General features: G+C 35.5%; 1 protein-coding gene across 2 annotated transcripts in view; it reads right to left on the bottom strand.

The window, feature by feature from the left end:
* Nucleotides 1–20,195, bottom strand: part of SYT1 (synaptotagmin 1) — a 586,784-nt gene that overhangs the window by 460,388 nt on the left and 106,201 nt on the right. The window contains exon 2 of one of the 2 annotated variants that reach the window (XM_061125058.1): nucleotides 4,694–4,794. The exons of the other annotated variant lie outside the window; for it this stretch is intronic. The gene's annotated coding sequence lies outside the window, so the exon portion shown is untranslated. The remainder of the gene's footprint in view (nucleotides 1–4,693; nucleotides 4,795–20,195) is intronic. 2 annotated transcript variants of the gene reach the window in all.

Raw genomic sequence — 20,195 nt, 5'->3', positions numbered from 1 at the left:
CCAGCTTCATCCATCTCATTAGGACTGGTTCAAATGAATTCTTTTTAATGGCTGAGTAATATTCCATGGTGTATATGTACCACAGCTTCCTTATCCATTCATCTGCTGATGGGCATCTAGGTTGCTTCCATGTCCTGGCTATTATAAACAGTGCTGCGATGAACATTGGGGTGCACGTGTCTCTCCTTCACTCTTGAGAATGGATTGGGAAAGAGGAATGCTTTACATTAAAAATCTCTTCAAATCTGTCTTCAATGGAAAAAGAACCATTTTCCCCCTCCAGTGGAATTTCTGGAGTGAAGAGGGATTTTAGGAACCTACACGATAATTTCGGTTGTGCCTCAACCTAAATACTTCTTCTTCTTCACATGATAATTTCGGTTGTGCCTCAACCTAAATAGTAATAGAGATTCTGGAAACTTTTAGACATTTTATTTTACTAAAAATTAGAACCAATGAAGTGTTAGGGACACTTTTTCCAGGAAAGGTATCTAACTTCTTGCTTCTTACACTGCAGATTAGCTTAGTATTGAGACTTGATCAAATCAAGAGATGCTAACGATTATAGGTATTTATTTTGCAGTTATCAGTTTTTCTTTGAAGGAAGAATTTTAGTCATGAGGACATAGTTCTGTTTTCCTTTCCACCTCTACCACTTGTTCTTTAGGTTAAATAAACATAAAGGGGACTCAGAGTTGCTAAGACTTCCTTGACCTCCAGAGAAGAGAGGAGGAATAAGACAGATATGCCCTTATTGGGGCCCCATTCCACAGGTATCTAGACTCCCCGTCACCATCCCAGGTACAGATGCTCTCTGTTTTCTCAAACTGTCCAAATTTAATGAATAGGAAAGAAAGAGAAATAATAAAATAGAAAATACTAAAATTCAAATAGAGCAAAATATTCTCTTTGGTCTAAAGTCTGGTCTAAAAGTAGTAAATTTAGCGAGGTACCTAAAACACAGTAGATATTAAAAAAATACTTGACAAATTAAAGAAAAACCTGTAGGGATAAATGCAGCAAATAGGTCCAAATTTTGGTCCAGTTGAACATGATGCTGCATTTTTTGAAAGTCACAGAGGATAGAATACCTTAGACAGTGGGGTCCAATCAAACTTTGAGTGGTAGCTTGAGTCACTGAGAGAAAAAGCTGTTGCTATAAGGCTATGAGATCACCAGTTCTCACTTTCCATACCACTTGCTAATGTCCACTGAATTAATTCATGCTCACTGTCTCTGCTTAAACATTTCTCCTGATCTGCTTTCTAAATGGATGTGAACCTACAATATGGATCGATCCACTTAAAAAACTGAATGCATCTGATGCTAGTGGTAAAAGAACCTGCCTACCAATGCAGAAGACACGAGAGACACATGTACAATCCCTGGGTTGGGAAGATCCTTTGGAGTAGGAAATGGCAACGTTCCAGTATTCTTGCCTGGAAAAATTTCACGGACAGAGGAGCCAGGCAGACCACAGTCCACGGGGTTGCAAAGAATCGAACACAACTGAGGGACTAAACATGCACGCACGCGCACACACACACACACACACACCTGTTTCCTTGAGTGATAAACAGACCATAACAAGCACCTTCTCTACTTAACAGTAAGTTTAATACTGCTTGGGTACCTGTGTTTGATACCACTTGCTCCTCAAGCTCTATGTCTTCCTACTGCTGCTGCTGCTAAGTCACTTCAGTCGTGTCCGACTCTGTGTGACCCCACAGACGGCAGCCCAGCAGGCTCCCCCGTCCCTGGGATTCTCCAGGCATGAACACTGGAGTGGGTTGCCATTTCCTTCTCCACTATCTCTTCCTAGCTTCTCTTTTCTCCCTACTTTTCCTCTGTTCAGAAGAATACTACTCATGTTATAGCTACTATCTTGGTGTTTTACAAAAATCTCCTACCCTCTCTTTCATTTTCTCATTTACTTATAATCAAACATGTTTTTCTTTAGTGTTGATATTCAAAGTAAACAAGTATTTAAAAATATTTTGTTTAATTGGTTTACTTTTTAGAATCATATAGTATTGTTTCTTACTATTTTCCACTTCAGAGCTGTTTCTTTTACAAATCACATAATTTGACTATAATTTTGTGGATTAAAAAAAAAATTGAATGTGAGCATCCAACATCATTTATAGCATTATATGTATGGGAAAATGTTTTTGAGTTCTAAATATTCAACTTATAAGTTAAATTTTTTAAATACAACCCAATTGAATTGAATGTCTGCCTGTGTTGTAAATGTGATTTTTAAATGCAGCTGAAAACCAGGAATATTTTATTGATAAAAAGATTCTTATGAATTTGGGAGACAAATTATTCCAACTATTTCAGGACATGTTTACTTTTGTAAAGTAAGTACACCTGAAAACCTAAAGATTTTAATTATTGCCCCTTTTAACCTGTGTCTCAGTAGATTCTGCAATGTAGGAAACAAGAATTAATTTTATAGGTCAAATAGTCTCTACAGTTTCTTTGCTAAATCTAATGTTGCGTTTTTGCACTCATCCAGTGCCAGAGGTAATCACAACATTTCCTGTTTTCATGGTTCAGAGATAGTCCTTTGTCCCTTCTAACTTCAATATATACTTCAGAATTTGGCATTTTAAGTTGGCAAACTGTGTCTGACCTTAGGAAATTCCCTCACTAAAATCAGATAACAGAAAAAAAATATTCACTTATGAATAAATGGGGTATCCTGAGCCAAAAGGTTTTACTTAGTTGTACTAATAAATTATCTTTTGAAAGTGGACACCCACAGGACTCTCAGTGGAAAGCGTAACAAAAGTACAGACTGGAATTCTTAAAGAAATGATGCTTGTTAGACACATCTAATATTGAAAGAATGACTTGATATTTTAAAACTTCATAAAACTAGATTTAAGTGTGAAAATAATAATTGTACAAATATGAATTTAATATGCTTTACTATCACAGAGATCATTTACTATTTGGTGACAAACATTTATCTCCTTAACATTTTTAATATTTAATTTTTAATTTAAAAATGTTTAAGACTCAAATGAAAGGAAAAAACTGTCTAAAATCCTTTGTACAGCCCTAGGAATTAAAAATATGTAGGAAAAATAAAAATCCTAATTTGTTTTCAGTATTTTCATGTCAATCACATGTCTATAGCTTTACAATGTTTTTCTCTTGTCTGTCTCCTTGCTGCCACATTGAAGAGTTGCAGGGCTCTGAGATGATCTGATATACATATTTAAAATGCTGATTCTAGAGCCCATTACCAAAGATTCATATGGAACACAGGAATAGATATTTTCTTAGGTTTGCTTCAGGCTACATTTTGAGATGTTTCTCAAAATATTTGCAGAGTGGAAGATGAAACTGTTTTTAAAGGCATCAAAGTAGAAGGGAACAAAATGGAAATATTTTAAGAACTGTATGGTGAGAACCACACTGTCAGAAGAGCAGCAGTGTCTCATTATATAATGAGTGAGATAACCATTCTATATTCACGGTGACAATTATTACCTAGGAAACTACTTTTGAGTCCTGGTAATATGCAGCTTCAGAGTCACTTCATTTGTTTTAATAATCTATGTAGGGAAATCATAAAAATTAGGAAAAAATGTTTCAGCAGTTACAGTGATCCTATAAAATCATACTGCATCAGAGATAAGAGAAACTTCTAATATTGCAATGGTTCATTCCCCAAAGGTGAAGAACTGTTTTATAACACAAGCGTACTGGACAGATTTATTTAATAAGGTGATGAATTTGCAGGAGTATATCATTGTTTTATTTGCGTATGGTTTTAGTATTGGAGACCTACTGTGGCCAACTTCCTCAGGATGAAAAAACTAAGATGCAAATAGAAGAATAAAGTCCAAGACACAGCCTCATACTATAACATTATTTCCCCTGTACACAATGAGAATCATATGGAAGGTGATTCTTTAGAAATCCAAAACTTCAGTAGCATGGTATTTCCAGTAATAATAAGTGAGATAATTTAATCACCTCCAATTTACTTCAGAGAATCTTGTTTATGACCAGGGAAAGGGTGTTAGACATGACAGACCAAAGAAGCAATTTGATTGGTTAATGAAGAGTCTAAGAATGATAATTGAATTTGATGGAATTCATTAGTTAGGACATTCAAGCAGATACTTTACAACTGCAATTACGTACTCTAACATATGTAATAGTCACAATATGATATATGTTCTTCATTGTTGAATTCAGCTTACAGGAAAGAGTAAGACATAGTGTGGCACAAAGAAACATCAGCCTGAGACAAATTCTGCCTCCGTCCCCTCCCCTTACCCAATACTGTTGCTAAAATCTCATCTGAATAGCAGGGCACAGAAGCACAGAGGCAGATGCTATGGCATATTCTTTCAGAATGCAAGGCTGCTCAAGATCATCTACAGATAATGAACCATGACAACTTTGGATCTGATGAAGTACAGAATGAGAATGGGAGCAGGCAACAATGTCATGGAGGTGGCCAGGGCCCCATCAACTAAACTTGCACGTCTAGGACATTAAAACCAGGAGTAATTTCAAAAGATATGAATAATACTATTTTGTTTACTGTCAAAAAATATTCATTTGCAGTAGGAGATGCAGTCTTATGACTTTCCATACAAATGCATTTTTCTTCCACTTATCACAAGATAATCAACAAAATACATCAAAGTTTGTTTTTTCCATGTACCTTAGACAGCTGCAGTGCAGTGTCCAGGAATGACAGGTGACTGGTCTTCCAATCTGAAGCCAGGTGTTTGTCAAGCTCTTGTTCTTGTTTTCCCGGTTTTCCTTGAGAGAAAGAATTAAAACATTCATAAAAATGCTGGCCTGAAACTCTGTACTTGCCTTCACTACTGTGTATATAGACTTTTGCAGAGGCAACCCATTCATTATACACATCCAGCTCTAGCTTCCTTAATCCCAGGTTGCATTAGGTGCTCCAGGCTAAGAACCAAGAAGTATGAATCATGCAGACATAAAGAAAAATCTGGAAGAAGAAATGTTTCAAGAAAACAACTTTTTTCATTGTTCTAGAAGGTGGGTCAAAAAGGATCTTGCTGCAATTTATGTCAAAGAGTTGTTCCTACTTCCAGGGCAGGGAGAGAGATGCAGATGTAGAGAGTACTATTACTGACATCATTATTCATTCTAATATCACATTAACACGATTTCAAATTTAAAAACACTAGAGCCTTGTGGACACAGTGGGGGAAAAGAAGAGGGTGAGACAAATGGAGAGAGTGGCACTGACCTGTATATACACACTACTGTTTGTAAAACATCAGGCTGGTGAGAAGCTGCTGAATAGCATGGGTGGTTTACTCTGAGAACCTAGAGGGGCGGGTAGGGGGTGGTGCTGGGGGTGGGAGGGAGGATCAGGAGCGAAGGGATATATACATACACACAGCTGATTCACGAACACAAACTTGTAAAGAAGTTATACTCCAATGAAAAGAAAAAAGAAAAGAAAGCAACTTTCCTCTATTTCTTCCATCATAGCCTGTTCCACAGCATTGCTCCATAGAGGAGAAATAGCATGTGCTGCCACAGAAGGCACCCAGAGGAATTACCACCTGCGGGGAATTATCTCTAAGCAATTCACACTTTGTTTTGCTAACAAGACTCCTTGTTAGGATACTGGAGTGCTACTCTTCTCTGGCAGTGTTCCCCCACCTTTCAGGATTATTGAAAAGCTAACCGAGTCTATTTTGATTTGTGAATCTCTTTGTAAGCAACAGCAGCTGCAACCATGCTAATAAAAAGGAAAGGCATCACTATTTACCTTAGGAAGGACACTGAAATCCTGCACGTACAAAAGCATTTGAGTTGTGGAGGAGGTCTATCAAATATTTTCATAGTTCCCTTCCTTCCCTGCTTCTTTTATCCTTTTCTCCTCCCTCCTTTATTCTCAATCCTTTTTTTTTCTATTCTTTACTTCTCCTTTTACTGTTTCTTTAATACAGTTTTTATTGCATTTATATATTCTCAGAAACAGAAAAACCTATCTTATATTTGAGATTTTTAAATAATTATTTTAGAATAAGAAATCTCAAAAGTAAAGTAGCAGAACTCATTCACAAATGTGGACACACACAGGGAGGCTTTAAGTTATCAGCTGCATCTTGAAGCTCCGATTAAGAATGGAGGTTCTACTGATTCTACCAGCTCTGATACTTATCAGACCATTCTGCTCTCTTTACAGTTAGAGTTTCAGTTCTCTGGAGAAAGCTAACATGAAAACACCCTGTTATTTGAGGATTCACATTTTCCTACTACAAGTTAAATGAATACACAATTCCCTACAGCTTTCCTTATATTCTGAATAGCATTTTATAGTTCCTCTGCCATTATTAAGGAGTCCTCTTTGCCAACTGATGGACCAGAATCGTTCTGTCTTATATCCATGTTGGAAAATCTTTTGGGGGTTTCCTGGGTTTGTGAAAACCTTAGTTGTTGGTTCCAAGGAACAGAAGATACATAAGAGAACATAACTCCTTGAGTGGCTTCTGAGCTCCATACTGCCTGGCTGAGACCGACAATGGACGGCTGACTTCAGCTCAGGCTGTTCCTGTTATATTTAACAAATATTAGTTGAAAGTCTACTGTGGACAATTTATTGTTGTTGTTGGCCAGGTAGGTCCTGGGATAAAAAATGGGAAAAGATACTTTATTTGGGGTAAAAAATGGGAAAAGATACTTTCTTTGGGATAAAAAATGGGAAGATACTTTCTTGCCTCTGAAAGAACTGGAGACAGATGAGAATATAAACTATTACGACAAATAGTTTAAGTGCCATAATGGAGAGTTAGGATATGGTAGGCATTGATAAGTGATTCTTCCCATCCTCAAGGATAATTCTACATTCTCATTTGGAAAAATGTAGAAAAACTACTGTGTGCACATTGATGAGGGTGCCCATCACTCATGTGAGGTGAGGGGATGGAATAATAAAGTCCAGATCTATATTGTTCTCTGCAATGATTTATTAGTTCACCCAACTGTAGCTTTTCACAATTGCATCTTCTTTCCAACAATGATTCCAAGCATAAAATGACTTTTCTCAACAGAAAGCCCTCTCTCCCATGGCTACAAGTCCCAGAAAGTATCTGATTTCTCAGAGCACAGTCCCCGGAGTCACTTTCTAAATGTTGGTGAAAACACATGAGTTAGTAATATATACCCATTTTGGAAGCCAAATAGCAAAGATTGAAAAACATCTGTCTTTGGGACTATGAGCCTACAAGCAGGCAGTAGACTTCCAGCAGAGTCTGGGGCAGGAACAGTGTGTAACACAGATTTAAAAACAAAAGATTCAACTAGAATCATTTAGCTCAGTCACATAGTTTAAAAGGATATTACCAACTCCCATCAGAACCTGCTTTACAATGTGTTACATAAAACCATGTGTTGTAAACCTAAGACACTTTTGATGGAAATTCATTCTTTCTCTTAGAAGCAATTTTCTAAACGCTTATTCATGTCAGGCAGGGTGCAAGAGTGAGCGCTCACTGGCAAGCAGACAAACAGCTTCCTCTAGTGCCTGCCACACCTCAGCCCACAGAGCTCGCAGGTTAATGAAAGAGAGAGATGATAGAAACATACATACAGAGTATGTACGATACACACTTTAAATGTAAAAAAATTCAAAAAGGTAAAGATGCTGGGAAAGTGAGAGCAGGGGGGATTCACCCAGAATTAGCATCCTGCAGAAATCACATTTAGGAATCAGCTGGATTTGCAGGTAGGGTGGGGTCAAGGGGTAGATTCAAGGTAGAACAATACAAGCTCAAGTTGTGACGCAGAAAGGAGCTTCATGTGCTTGAGGAACAAGGACAACAGAAAAGGTCAATGCGGTTGTAATGCAGTCAGTATGGAGAGGCATGCAGGGTGTCAAGCCTGGAGGCAGGCATGGGGCAGTCTCTGCCCACGATGTGAAGGACCATGGAAGCCACTGAGGCATCAAACCCCTTTAGCTACTCTTTGGATAACAGACTGAGTTGGGGGTATTTATTACTATTAAATTTTTTTTTCTTTTACCTATTCTTAGGGGTGAAATTTATTGTATTGATTTAAAAATTAATTTTCTGACTTGCTGATGTTTAATAGGTCTAGGTATACTTGTACTCTTCTAATTAATGTATTTTTCTTCCTAGTACTTTTATCATTACATACATGCTTGTCTGCTTCTTCCTCTCACCACCACCACCTCTTCAAAAATCTGTAAGAATTAGTTCTTTTTTCAGTTTGGTTCACTGTTGCCTAGAATATCATTTGGCTACCACTCTATCACTGTATATAGCAGTAGCTCAACAAATACATGTTGAATCTACAAATGAATAGATAATTTAGAAAACTGTCTCCCAATGCTAGCAATCATTTACTATTATTTTTATCCTGAAGTTCCTTTCTTGTGAGGTCAACTTTGCATGGTAAAGTGGAGTTTATTAGACTAAAAAACATTGCTCCTGTTGATTCATCATTAAAAACAGTATTTGTAAATATAAAAACAGCTCGTACAATTCAGTAACAAAACAAATAATCCAATCGAAAACTGGGCAGAATACCCAAGAAAACATAAAGATGCGCCAACAGACACATGAAAAGATACTCAACTTTGCTAAGTATCAGAGAAATGCAAATCAAAACTATAATAAGGTATCATCTGAAGCCAGTCAGCATGAGCATTATCAAAGAGTCTACAAGTAACAAGTGCTAGAGAGGAGTTGTAGAAAAGGGGCTCCTCCTACATTGTTGGTAGGAACATAAACTGGTGCAGCCAATACAAAAAGCAATATGGAGGTTCCTTAAAAAAGCTAGAGTTGCCATGTCATCTGGCAACATACTGGGCATATGTCCGGAGAAAGCGCTAATGTGAAAAGGTTCCAGCACCCCAGTGTTCGTGGGAGCACTACTCATAATGGCCAAGGCAAGAAGGAAGCAACCTAAAGGTCCATCAGCAAATGAATGGATAAAGACGTGGTATATAGATACATGATAGAATACTATACAGCTGTAAAAAATAAGGAACTTATGCCATTTGCAGCAACATAGATGGACCTAGAGATTACTATACTAAGACAAAAAGAGAAAGACAAATATCATACAATGTCACTTATATATGAACCATAAAATATATGAATGAACTAAAAATAAACTCAGATACAGAAAATGAATTTACAGTTGCCAAAGAGGGTGGGGAGGGATAAATTAAGAGTTTTACATTAGCAGGTACTAAGTACTATATATAAAACAGATTACAACAAGGTCCTACTGTATAGCACAGGGAACTATATTCATTATTCTGTAATAAACCATAATGGAAAAGAATATGAAAAAATATATTAATATGTGTGTGTACGTATACACACACACACACACACACACACATACACACAAACTGAATCACCTTGCTATACACTAGAAACTAACACAACATGGTAAGTCAACTGTATTTCAATTTAAAGAAAAGTATGTATAATTGTAGCTTATGGAAAACATATAAGTAAACCAATTTGGCAAAATAAATGAACAAAAAAGTTAACTTGAAAGCAAAATACATTTTGTCTTAATGTACTTCTTTTAGACATTCAGTTCAATCATTTAAGATTAGACAATTATTCTTCAGCAAATTCTCTTGATATTTTCACAAAATTCTAAATCCTTTTAGTTATTATCAATTTAGAGATAAAGATAAAAGACTCTCTGGGGCTATTTATTTGATGGGAACTTATTTGGACCTTCCTCAGAGCTCAGCAACCCACTCCAGTGTTCTTGCCTGGAGGAACTTGGTGGGCTGCTGTCTATGGGGTCGCACATAGTCGGACACGACTGAGGGAATTTCACTTTCATGTTAGAGGAATTTAACAAATATATGTACTTTAAATTTTATAATATTAAAAGGTTATATTTTTATGATACAGGTGAATTAATAAAAGCTTATAAACAAAAAAATCTAAAAAATTAGGAATTTTAATAGACTTCTCCCACAGAGTGAGATGTTTAATTTATCAATTACTGTCTTCTATGGAACACATGTACTATAAATTTCACTGGGTTAGATACAAACTGTTTTAATATACCAAATAGCTTAAACAATCTAAAGGAATGTGCTTAAGCTAATGTTTTTCAAGACAAACTGCCTAAGGTTATTTGGTTATGAGCCCCTTAATTTTTACTTATGTATGTTGATTTTTTATAGTGTAATTTAAAAAGGTTAATTTGAGTACTGCTTTAATATGGAAAATTAATGTTACAGTAGTCAGTGTAAGTTAAATGGCTCAGTGAATCTAGGTGAAGAAAATATAAATGACTAGTTTATGATGCATTACTTCAGTTTTTTACTTTGTATATAAATAGATCATTGACAATATACTGCAGAATTACCCAAGACATAAAAATGTAAAGAATGATTACATTTGATGTTCTTATGCCAAGATGCCCTGCAAGATAATTGCATGAGAAAAATCTTATTTCCGATGTGCAAAGGCAAAACATAGGGGAGAAGGGAGAGGCAGGCTCTTAACTGCACCCAATTTTTCTATTAAAGAAATAACAAGACAAAATGGTTGTGAATTATATTAGAAACATAGAATGCGAAAGGACGTAAAGGATTATCTAGTCCTTGATTTCATCACCTGTTGGACTGCAAACCCCTAAAATATTACAAAAAATTACAGGTATTTATGTATTTGTGCATTTTCACCAGATTCTCTAAAGGAGTCAGTGATAAAATGTTGAGAAAATATTTAGAAATAGAGATTCACCTGCCCAAGTTCTCATGGCCTATTAGTAGCTTAGCAGAAGCTGTCACTTGTCACTTGTGTCTTTTGATTTTCAGTCCAGTGAATAAAAGTGCCTTTTTCATTATTGACATATTTCCTTGCTATAAGACATAGTCCAAGTCAAACCAACATAGCAATTTACTTCTAAATATAGAATTTTAACATAGCATAAAATACTTAGAAAAACAAGTTTTTTCTTTATTATTAGAATTAAAATTTATTTGGATTTTTTAAAAGCAAAAAAAAAAAAAAAAAATGTCAAGGGAGAATTTCTTTACCATGTTGATCAATATAGGATAAAAGCTAAAAAGAATTTTATATAATATTTCTGTGTAAATTGGTCAGAATAATGGAGTTTGAAATCGCTGGCACTCTTGTTTGATTTAATCTACAAAACAATGCATCTGCTTTCATCTTTTTCTTTTGAAAATTTCAACACAGACTACACTGTGAATTTTAACAACCTGTTTTTGTTCAATTGATTGTCTTCAGTTTCTCTACTCCTTTGTTAGCGAGGACAAATAAATATATTTCTTTTTTTCTTTTGCAAATGAATATGTTTCTTTTTTTCTTTTGTAAATATATTTTCAAGTTTGATCTTAAATTACTCAAAAGAGGTTTGGACCTCTTCATAAGATAATTTTAGTTAGGAAAAGAATCTACTCTAGAGATTTGCTAAAACTTCCATAGTCCACATCATCTATACGTTCATGCCATGAACTATTGACCATGGTTAGTGGTATACTAATTACTAGACAACAAATTAACACCAGCAACACTTGACCACTGTGGGAATTTAGGTGAACTCTTACCTGAAGTGCCATTTTGTAAAAGCTACTGGGAAAACAGATTTATATAGAGAGAATATATATTTATAATATAAATATATATATAAATGCATTATATGAAACTAAAGACATGTAATTAATTTTATGGCATTGATTCAGTCACAGCCTCAATTTATTACAATAACTTTAAGCATATTACAGTCATTCTTAGGTTGAATAAGCCAAGAAATTAACATTTTACTCTGCACAGCTCAAGTTCTAGCAGACTTTCTTCCATGGAAAAGAGAATGAGAAATAATGAGAAAGAAAATTCATAGGCGAGGTTACAAATCTAGAGACACAAAATGTTAGAATTAGCACAACACCAATATGTTCTTAGATCTTTAGTTGCCTGTTTCAAAAGGGTACTCTTTCAATAAAATATTCAAAGAAGCATAATAAAAATGTGTGCTATTAAACACGTTTGAACTTTTAAATAGTTTGAAATAATATTTATATTGTTACAATTATTTAAAACTATTTTATTTATCACACTTCTGACAAGCATGTTTTTGGCTTCCCTGATAGCTTAAGAATCCACCTCCAGTGCAGGAGACCCCAGTTCAATTCCTGTGTTGGGAAGATCCCCTGGAGAAAGCAATAGGCTACCTACTCCAGTATTCCTGTGCTTCCCTTGTGGCTCAGCTGGTAAGGAATCCGCCTGCAATGTGGGAGACCTGGGTTTGATCCCTGGGTTGGGAAGAGCCCCTGGAGAAGGGAAAGGCTACCCACTCCAGTATTATGGCTTGGAGAATTCCATGGACTGTATAGTCCATGGGGTCGCAATGAGCCCGACACGACTGACAGACTTACACTTTCACTATTTTACTATAAATCCAATTTAAGGCAAAATGATAAAATTGAAATAAAAAAACAAATCCTGAATGAAAAAAGGTATCATTGAGTGATATTTATAGTAAAGAACTGAATTGAACTTTCACAGTCTTATTTTTTGGTTGACGTTGGATTCTAATTTTAGAACTTTCTAGTTATAATTCTAAATTCCTTTATCTAAAAGAAAAACATGTGCAATAAGTAATAATTCTCCAGTATTGCTATTGTGAGAACTGGATAAATTAATTTACTTGAAATGTTAGCACTTATTAAGCCTTGTTGGGTTGACTAGTGTTAATATTACCATCACTGCCATTATTACTCCTTTTAACAAGAAGTTAACACAATTCCAAATTTAAAAACGCTGCAGCCTAAAGGTTCCCATTCTTGAATGCTGAAAGCACATATAATTATGGTATATTGGAATGCACATCACTGTATTGATTGCTAATCATGGTTTCTTTATGCATATAATGTATTTCCTTATCTGGCCTTTAAGTCTCTTCAGGGCAAGAACCGTCTTATTAATTCATTTTTCTTTTTCTCTTGTCGTCTATCTCTTCTTTCTTCTCTCCTTTATATCAATATGTTTACAGAGCACCTACTTTGTGCTAGACACTTCTGTAGGTCTGAATTTATAGGAGCAAATAAGACAGATCCACTCTCTGTCTTCATGCTGCCTAGGTTCTTGTAAAATTCAATTAATACTGTTACTATTATATTTGCTAAATTCTATATATATCAGTGCAAATGTTAGAGCCCCAAGTAAAAAATTTAAGACATGAATATATACATAGTAAACATTTTAGAAAATCTATTTAAAATGTAAGAATTTGTAAAAGATGCAAACATTCATTATAATGCAACAAAAATCATGAAAAATTAACTACAATAATGAAGGTTCTGTATTATTATCAAGTAAACAAGTTCAAACTTTTTCATGTAAATAAGAACAAAGTGAACAAGGTTATAGCTGAGTCACAATAAAAACTTTTATAATTTACAGAAGATGCTTTCTACTATGATGAGAAAAGAGTCTATAAATAAACAAATGAAGTAAATTGAAAAAAAAAAAGGTGTAATTTATAGAATGAGTTTTTTTGAGCAAAGTACTTAGTCTCAGATTTCTGGATAACATTGTTACTGTCAGAAGAATCCATATATGAGAAAACCCAGACTTAAGAAAGTACAATGTGATAGAATAAGAAAGCCTCTATTGAAATAGCTTGTTCATGTAATAGGAATCACAAAGTTTTGAACCTAAACTTCATAAATTATCTATAATTAAAAAAAAATAATGCATGTTTCTATGATTATTTAGGCAATAAAAATAATATAAGTAAATAAAAATGGTATCAACTTTAAACAGTTAAATAAAATAATTTATAAAATTTTATAAATTTTAAATCAAGTCTAATTAATGATTGAACCATTATTTGTAATAAACAGATATTTTAGGGTTATAACCAAAAAATTCAAGCTTTCATTATTTTCTTATTTTTTAAAATATGTACACACAAATCAGTGAAATACATTTACTTTGGAAACTCTTAGAACTTTAATGCAAATTAAGACAATGTATAAAATTATCTAAACCTACTATATTAGAATATATCTATCTCAATCTAAAGCAGTATACTCAAGATAGTGTCTTGGACAAAGAGACACAATCAGTATTTGTAGAAATCCTGGCTAATATAGTTATCTAGTGATGTCATTGGTCTGCAAACCTTGGGTTTTTAGTGTATTGTTGAAGTCTAGTGGAAGTATATCATTTATCTAGTTCTAACTAAGATCATGGCATCTGGTCCCATCACTTCATGGGAAATAGATGGGGAGATAGTGGAAACAGTATCAGACTATTTTTTGGGGCTCCAAAATCACTGCAGATGGTGACTGCAGCCATGAAATTAAAGGACGCTTACTCCTTGGAAGAAAAGTTATTACCAACCTGGACAGTATATTAAAAAGCAGAGACATTACTTTGCCAGTAAAGGTCCATCTAGTCAAAGCTATAGTTTTTCCAGTAGTCATGTATGGATGTGAGAGTTGGACTATAAAGAAAGCTGAGCACCAAAGAATTGGTGCTTTTGAACTGTGGTGTTGGAGAAGACTCTTGAGAGTCCCTTGGACTGCAAGGAGATCCAACCAGTCCATCCTAAAGGAGATCAGTCCTGGGTGTTCATTGGAAGGACTGATGTTGAAGCTGAAACTCCTATACTTTGGCCACCTGATGCGAAGTTGACTCATTGGCAAAGACCCTGATGCTGGGAGGGATTGGGGGCAGGAGAAGGGGACGACAGAGGATGAAATGGCCGGATGGCATCACTGATTCAATGGACATGAGTTTGAGTAAACTCCAGGACTTGGTGATGGACAGGGAGGCCTGGTGTGCTGCGATTCATGGGGTGGCAAAGAGTCGGACACGACTGAGTGACTGAACTGACTGATCTTATGAAAATGATGATACTATATTATTATAACCATTTCCCACCTCATTTCTTCACACTTTCAGCAGTTTTCACATCACAGTCAAATCAAGCTTCTGGAATAAGTCAAGACACTTCCTCCAATCCTCAGGTGACATATTCCTATTCCAATTCTTGACTAAGGCACAAAAGCTGGCCTCATCTCCCTTCCTCATCGCCGTCTTCTCCAGCCCAACAGAGCATGCTCCTACCTTTGTTGTTGCATTCTACCACTGATGGCCTTTCCTAGATATTTGCATGGCACATTTCCTCAGTTTATTCTAGTCTTTCATCAAATGTCAGGGAAGCCTTCCATTGCCGCTGTACCCACTGCCCCTGTATACTTTCTTTATAACACTTATCAAGACCTGATATGATAGACATTGGTTTATTTTCCACTTGTTTATTTTGTCTCCCTCTTGATACCACACACGAAGGCAGACATTTCTGTCTTATTCATGCCCACAGTACCAGCATGTGGAGAGTATCTGGCCTATATGAGCACTCGATAAACATCTGTTGAATGAATTGGTTCTGCATGTTTCAGCTTATATATTTTGTTTGCTAAAATATTACTCAATCCAGTTGGCATGGCTTCCTTAATCTAGGTTAGATGTCCTGTCTAATTGAGTCTGTTGTGCTCTATGCCTGGTACAGATTGGGCAAGTACTCAGTTATCTCCTAGGTGATACGTACAGTGAAGATCCTTCTCGATCTATTTACTTTTCTGAATTCAGAGTAAATTAAGAGATGATATAAGATATTCTTTTCCAAATACACGGAACACTTAGAGATTCACAGATGAAATCTGCAATGAAATGGCATAGCACATACATCCTCTTGAATTAATCTGACCCTGTTTCCTTGGGTATTGCCATAAAATGTTCCCACTGCATATTTCAGAGATTCCAAAATTTATTTGGAGGGAGGTAGAAGGGAGAACTATAGATCCTTATGAGAATCCATAACTCTCCACATAAAAATTCACGCAATGTATTGTTTATGCTTTTAAGAGTTCAAAGTCAACCTGAAGCTCTAAATAGACTCCTACTCTTTTGACCTTGGGCTATGAATCTTTGTTCTTTCCTTCTTTATTTTTGTTTTTGACCAGTTTATAAACAAGTTCATTTTTCTTCACACTAAGCCAAAATATTAATTCCACATCAACTATCCTTTTAGCCTTTACTCACTTTTCTCTTCATCACTTTCATAGTGAAGTGAAGTGAAGTCGCTCAGTCGTGTCCGACTCTTTGCATGAATGGTAGCCTAATCGGTTCGTTCATGGGGTTTCCCAGGCAAGAGTATTGGAGTGGGTTGCATTTCCTTCTCCAGGAGACCTTCCCCACCCAGGGACTGAACCCAGGTCTCCTCCATGGTAGGCAAATGCTTTACCGTCTCAGCCACCAGGGAAGTCCAAGTGAAAAAGTCATAGTGAACTTTTCTGTATTTAATTCCACTTATCTATCCAGTCTTCAGGAATCTGGCTTCTTCACTCATTATGTCAAAGTCATCATGCATCTCATGGATGTCAAAACCAACACCTAATTCTCAGTCTTCAGTGGACTAAGCGCCATTCCACTATTTCAAACTGTGGTGCTGTGCCAATGCCCATACTTTTTGGTTTCTGTGGCTTTGTGTTTTATTGTAGCTTCTTTTTCTGCTTTCTCTTCACTATATTCTAGACCCAAATTTCCTCTAGATGGCTAGCTACTTATAGATATCCTACTGGTACCTTAAACCCACAAACCTCAAATGAAACACTGCAATTTCCCTTACATCTTTTTCTTATTTTGTGTTCCCTGGCTTAGTATCTGATAAGAAAACTGAAATTCATCTTTGACTCGACTTAACTTCCACTCCCATATCTGATTAAATGTCACAGATTATTGGTTCTTTCCCTGAAATGTCCCTGATATTCTTTCCCTTCTCTTCTTTCAGGCCACCGACTAATCCACCTCTTATCATGTTACTGCCTATATATGCTTTAGCTTCATAACTGATGTCTTCCCTTTAATATCCTGCCACTTCATTCCAAGCTCCATAGTGCCCTGACCTCTAACTTTGCTCTTTTTACAATATTAGAGTACTTTGTGTTGCTATTAAAACACATACTTTTTTCTTCTAAATACCTCATGTTGATTGCATACAAGTCTGCTTTTGCCATAAGGTTATGAATTCCTCAAGGGGAAAAATTATATTCTAACCTCTCTTATACCCTCCATAGTGACACTCTGGGCTTCCCTGGTGGCACTAACGGTAAAGAACCCACCTGTCAAAGCAGGAGATGCAGGAGACACAGGTTCCATCCCGGGATTGGGAAGATCTCCTGGAGTTGGAAATGGAAATCCATTCCAATATACTTGCCTGGAAAATTCCATGGACAGAGAAGCCTGGTGGGGCTATAGTCTGTGGGGCTGCAAAGTTAGACACAACTGAGCACATCGTGATCCTTTGCCCACAGTATGCACCTAATAAATATTTGATGAATTGAGCATAGGATATGTGAGAAAAAATAATTCAGAAAATATGTCATCACTGTGACAGGCTGGCCAAGATGCCCTTCTCTACCCTAACACAAGAAAAAAAAAAACTACATCATTGTCCCTAATAGTTTATGCTCAAATATTAGCTAATATCTTACTTACTATCCTTGGTATTTAATTTTGAACAAGGAATTGTTTAAAAATATACTGGAAAGTTTAAAGACAGTAGAAGCATATACTGACTTAGCAGTCATATGTAATCAGAAGTCAATGATTATTTCACTAAAATTTCTCACAATAGTTATTAGCAAAACAAGGATTTTATGAATATTACCTTTTTGAGTGTTTTATATGTACAAAAAGAACATAGCAGTAGTAAGGACTTTCTTCAATATGCTATCCAAAATATAAAATATGGGATTAACTCATATACTTCAATTTTTGAACCATACCTCTGAATTCTAAGGTTCTGTAAATAAACAGATGACTTACCTTGTCAGTGCTTTTGTTCTGACTTATCTGAAGCAAGTGATATGACAGAATGTTTGACACATATGCTGTGAAAAGCTAAAGATGTGGTTTAAGAGGAAACCAGTCTAGACTGCCAGGCAAAATAAATAGGCAAAATGGTGCAGTAGAATGATTGCAAGTCCTTAGAATCAGACAGGCTTGGAATTAAACTACGATTTTAACACACACCAGCTCAGGAATCTTAAGAGAATTATTCAAACTCTTGAGTCTTCTCCTCTTTTAAGTCATGATAATAGTACCAGCCTTAGAGTTATGGAGATAGAATGAGGAGAAATGACCAATGAATGATTAAGGTTTTTAAATGCTTCCTGTTCAGAAAAGATTGGCCCCTTCTCACTTCCTGTCTTCTAACAGAACATAAAATAGATACAGTCGAAATGTAAACTCAGAATTAATAGACTAGGGTTCATTACATTCACTTATTAAAGAATATGTTTGGATGGTCTACTAGGTTCCAGAAAACACGGTCTCTTCAGCAGCGACTCTTAGAAAAGGTGCCTGACGAGCAGTCTCAGTCCAGCTGTCAGGCCCAGGACTCATGCTGTGGGATTCCTGTCAGGTGGCTGACCCCTGTGTCCCACCCACGAGACACTCAGGAAGCTGTTTCCTATAAAAGGTAACTAAGGTAACGTTCAGTTTACCGGATAACCCTTTTAAAGACGCTAAGTGTTATGGGGACTACGTGTAGACTTGAGGGGAAAGCATGTACTTGTTTTGGATTTAAATATCTTGTATTTGAAATACCAGGAGGTCAACCAGACACAGAAATCTAGTAGGAAGCTAAAAGAGAAGATGATAGACGATACACTCCAGGACAGCAGAGGTCAAGTTCTGCTTCCTTTACTCAGCGGTATGTCTCCCTGCTTATGCTATCTGCTCAATCAGTAATAATGGCTACAACAATGAATCTAATAGAACACTTATTATGTACCAGATTATATTCCAAAGAATTCCTATAGTTAACTATCACAACCATATGATGGAATATGAAAAACTCAGGCACACAAAAACTAAGTAATTTGCACATCTAACCAGTAAGTGAAGTTGACATTTACACCCAAACATTTTGTCTTTAAAAATCTACACTCTTAATTATCCTCTCTAGCTTGCAAAGATAAGGAATAAAAAACAAACCAGGGACCTTAAAATAGTCATATAATACTTAATTTCTATTTTTCAAGAAGTAATTCAGGGAACAAACTTTCTTTTTTAAGATATGTGAAACTAAGAAGTAGAGAGAAATAAAAATGAATAATGAGATCTTGAGAGACTTAAAATTATGAACAATGTTTTAAAGTTGAGAAGTAAGATTAGGAATATTTTCTCATCTCTAATTGGGTCTCTCTTTTATTTAGTGCACATAAAATAGGTCAATTTTCTCCATAGCATATCAGAATTTATTGGCATTCCAATAGTTAACAGAAAAGTAGTATTACTCATATCAATATTTTAGAATTGTACAGGATTCTAAATTCTTCACACTCATTTGGTCACAACAAAATTGTTATATAGAGAATAAAGCTCAGAAGTTATATATTTATTTTTTCTACCCTAAGAATGGAAGAAAATTCATCAGCTTCTGTGGTCAAAACACTTTTCCTTTCAAAGTAATTCTTTGTACTCACAGTTCCTCATCTTAACCAACCAAAGCTGCTGTGAGAGGGGACTTGGGCAATTAGAGAGTAATATTGTGAAGTGTCCATGTATCTTTTTTCCTTCTTTTAAGATTTTTTTTTTTTACTTTATTATCTCTGTCTGGCTACACTTTCACAATATCTTCCTTAGACCACAAATTGTAAAGCAGTTTCAATATCATGTACAGCATAATCACTAATACATTTGTTACCATTCAATACAGATTTAATACATGAAGTCAATTATTCCATTTTTTGGTGAACTTTCTTGTCTTTATCTCAAAATCTTCCAAAACCTTAGAGAGAGAATATATTACTCCTTCCCCTTTTATTATTGTATTAACCCTAAATCTTAAAAGAACATAGTTGCAGATAAAGGACTTTTTTCTCTACTAACATAATAAGAAATGTTTCAAAAATTTAGATACCTGAATGTGAATCCAAAGAAGGGAATCTTTAAATTGGGTTTGAACTTTATTCTAACATAAAATTACATAAAGGGAAAACTAATGAAAACATTTTCAAATTATCTTTCATTAGAGAGCTTCTGAGAAGAAGTTCTGTAACATCCCATTAACCAGTCACTTTTTCATTCATGCTACATATATTGTGGAGCAGTTATTATGTGCCC

This window comes from Dama dama, chromosome 3, assembly GCF_033118175.1.
Source record: "Dama dama isolate Ldn47 chromosome 3, ASM3311817v1, whole genome shotgun sequence".
Taxonomy (NCBI): domain Eukaryota; kingdom Metazoa; phylum Chordata; class Mammalia; order Artiodactyla; family Cervidae; genus Dama; species Dama dama.
This window is presented reverse-complemented; position numbering and strand designations above follow the sequence as displayed.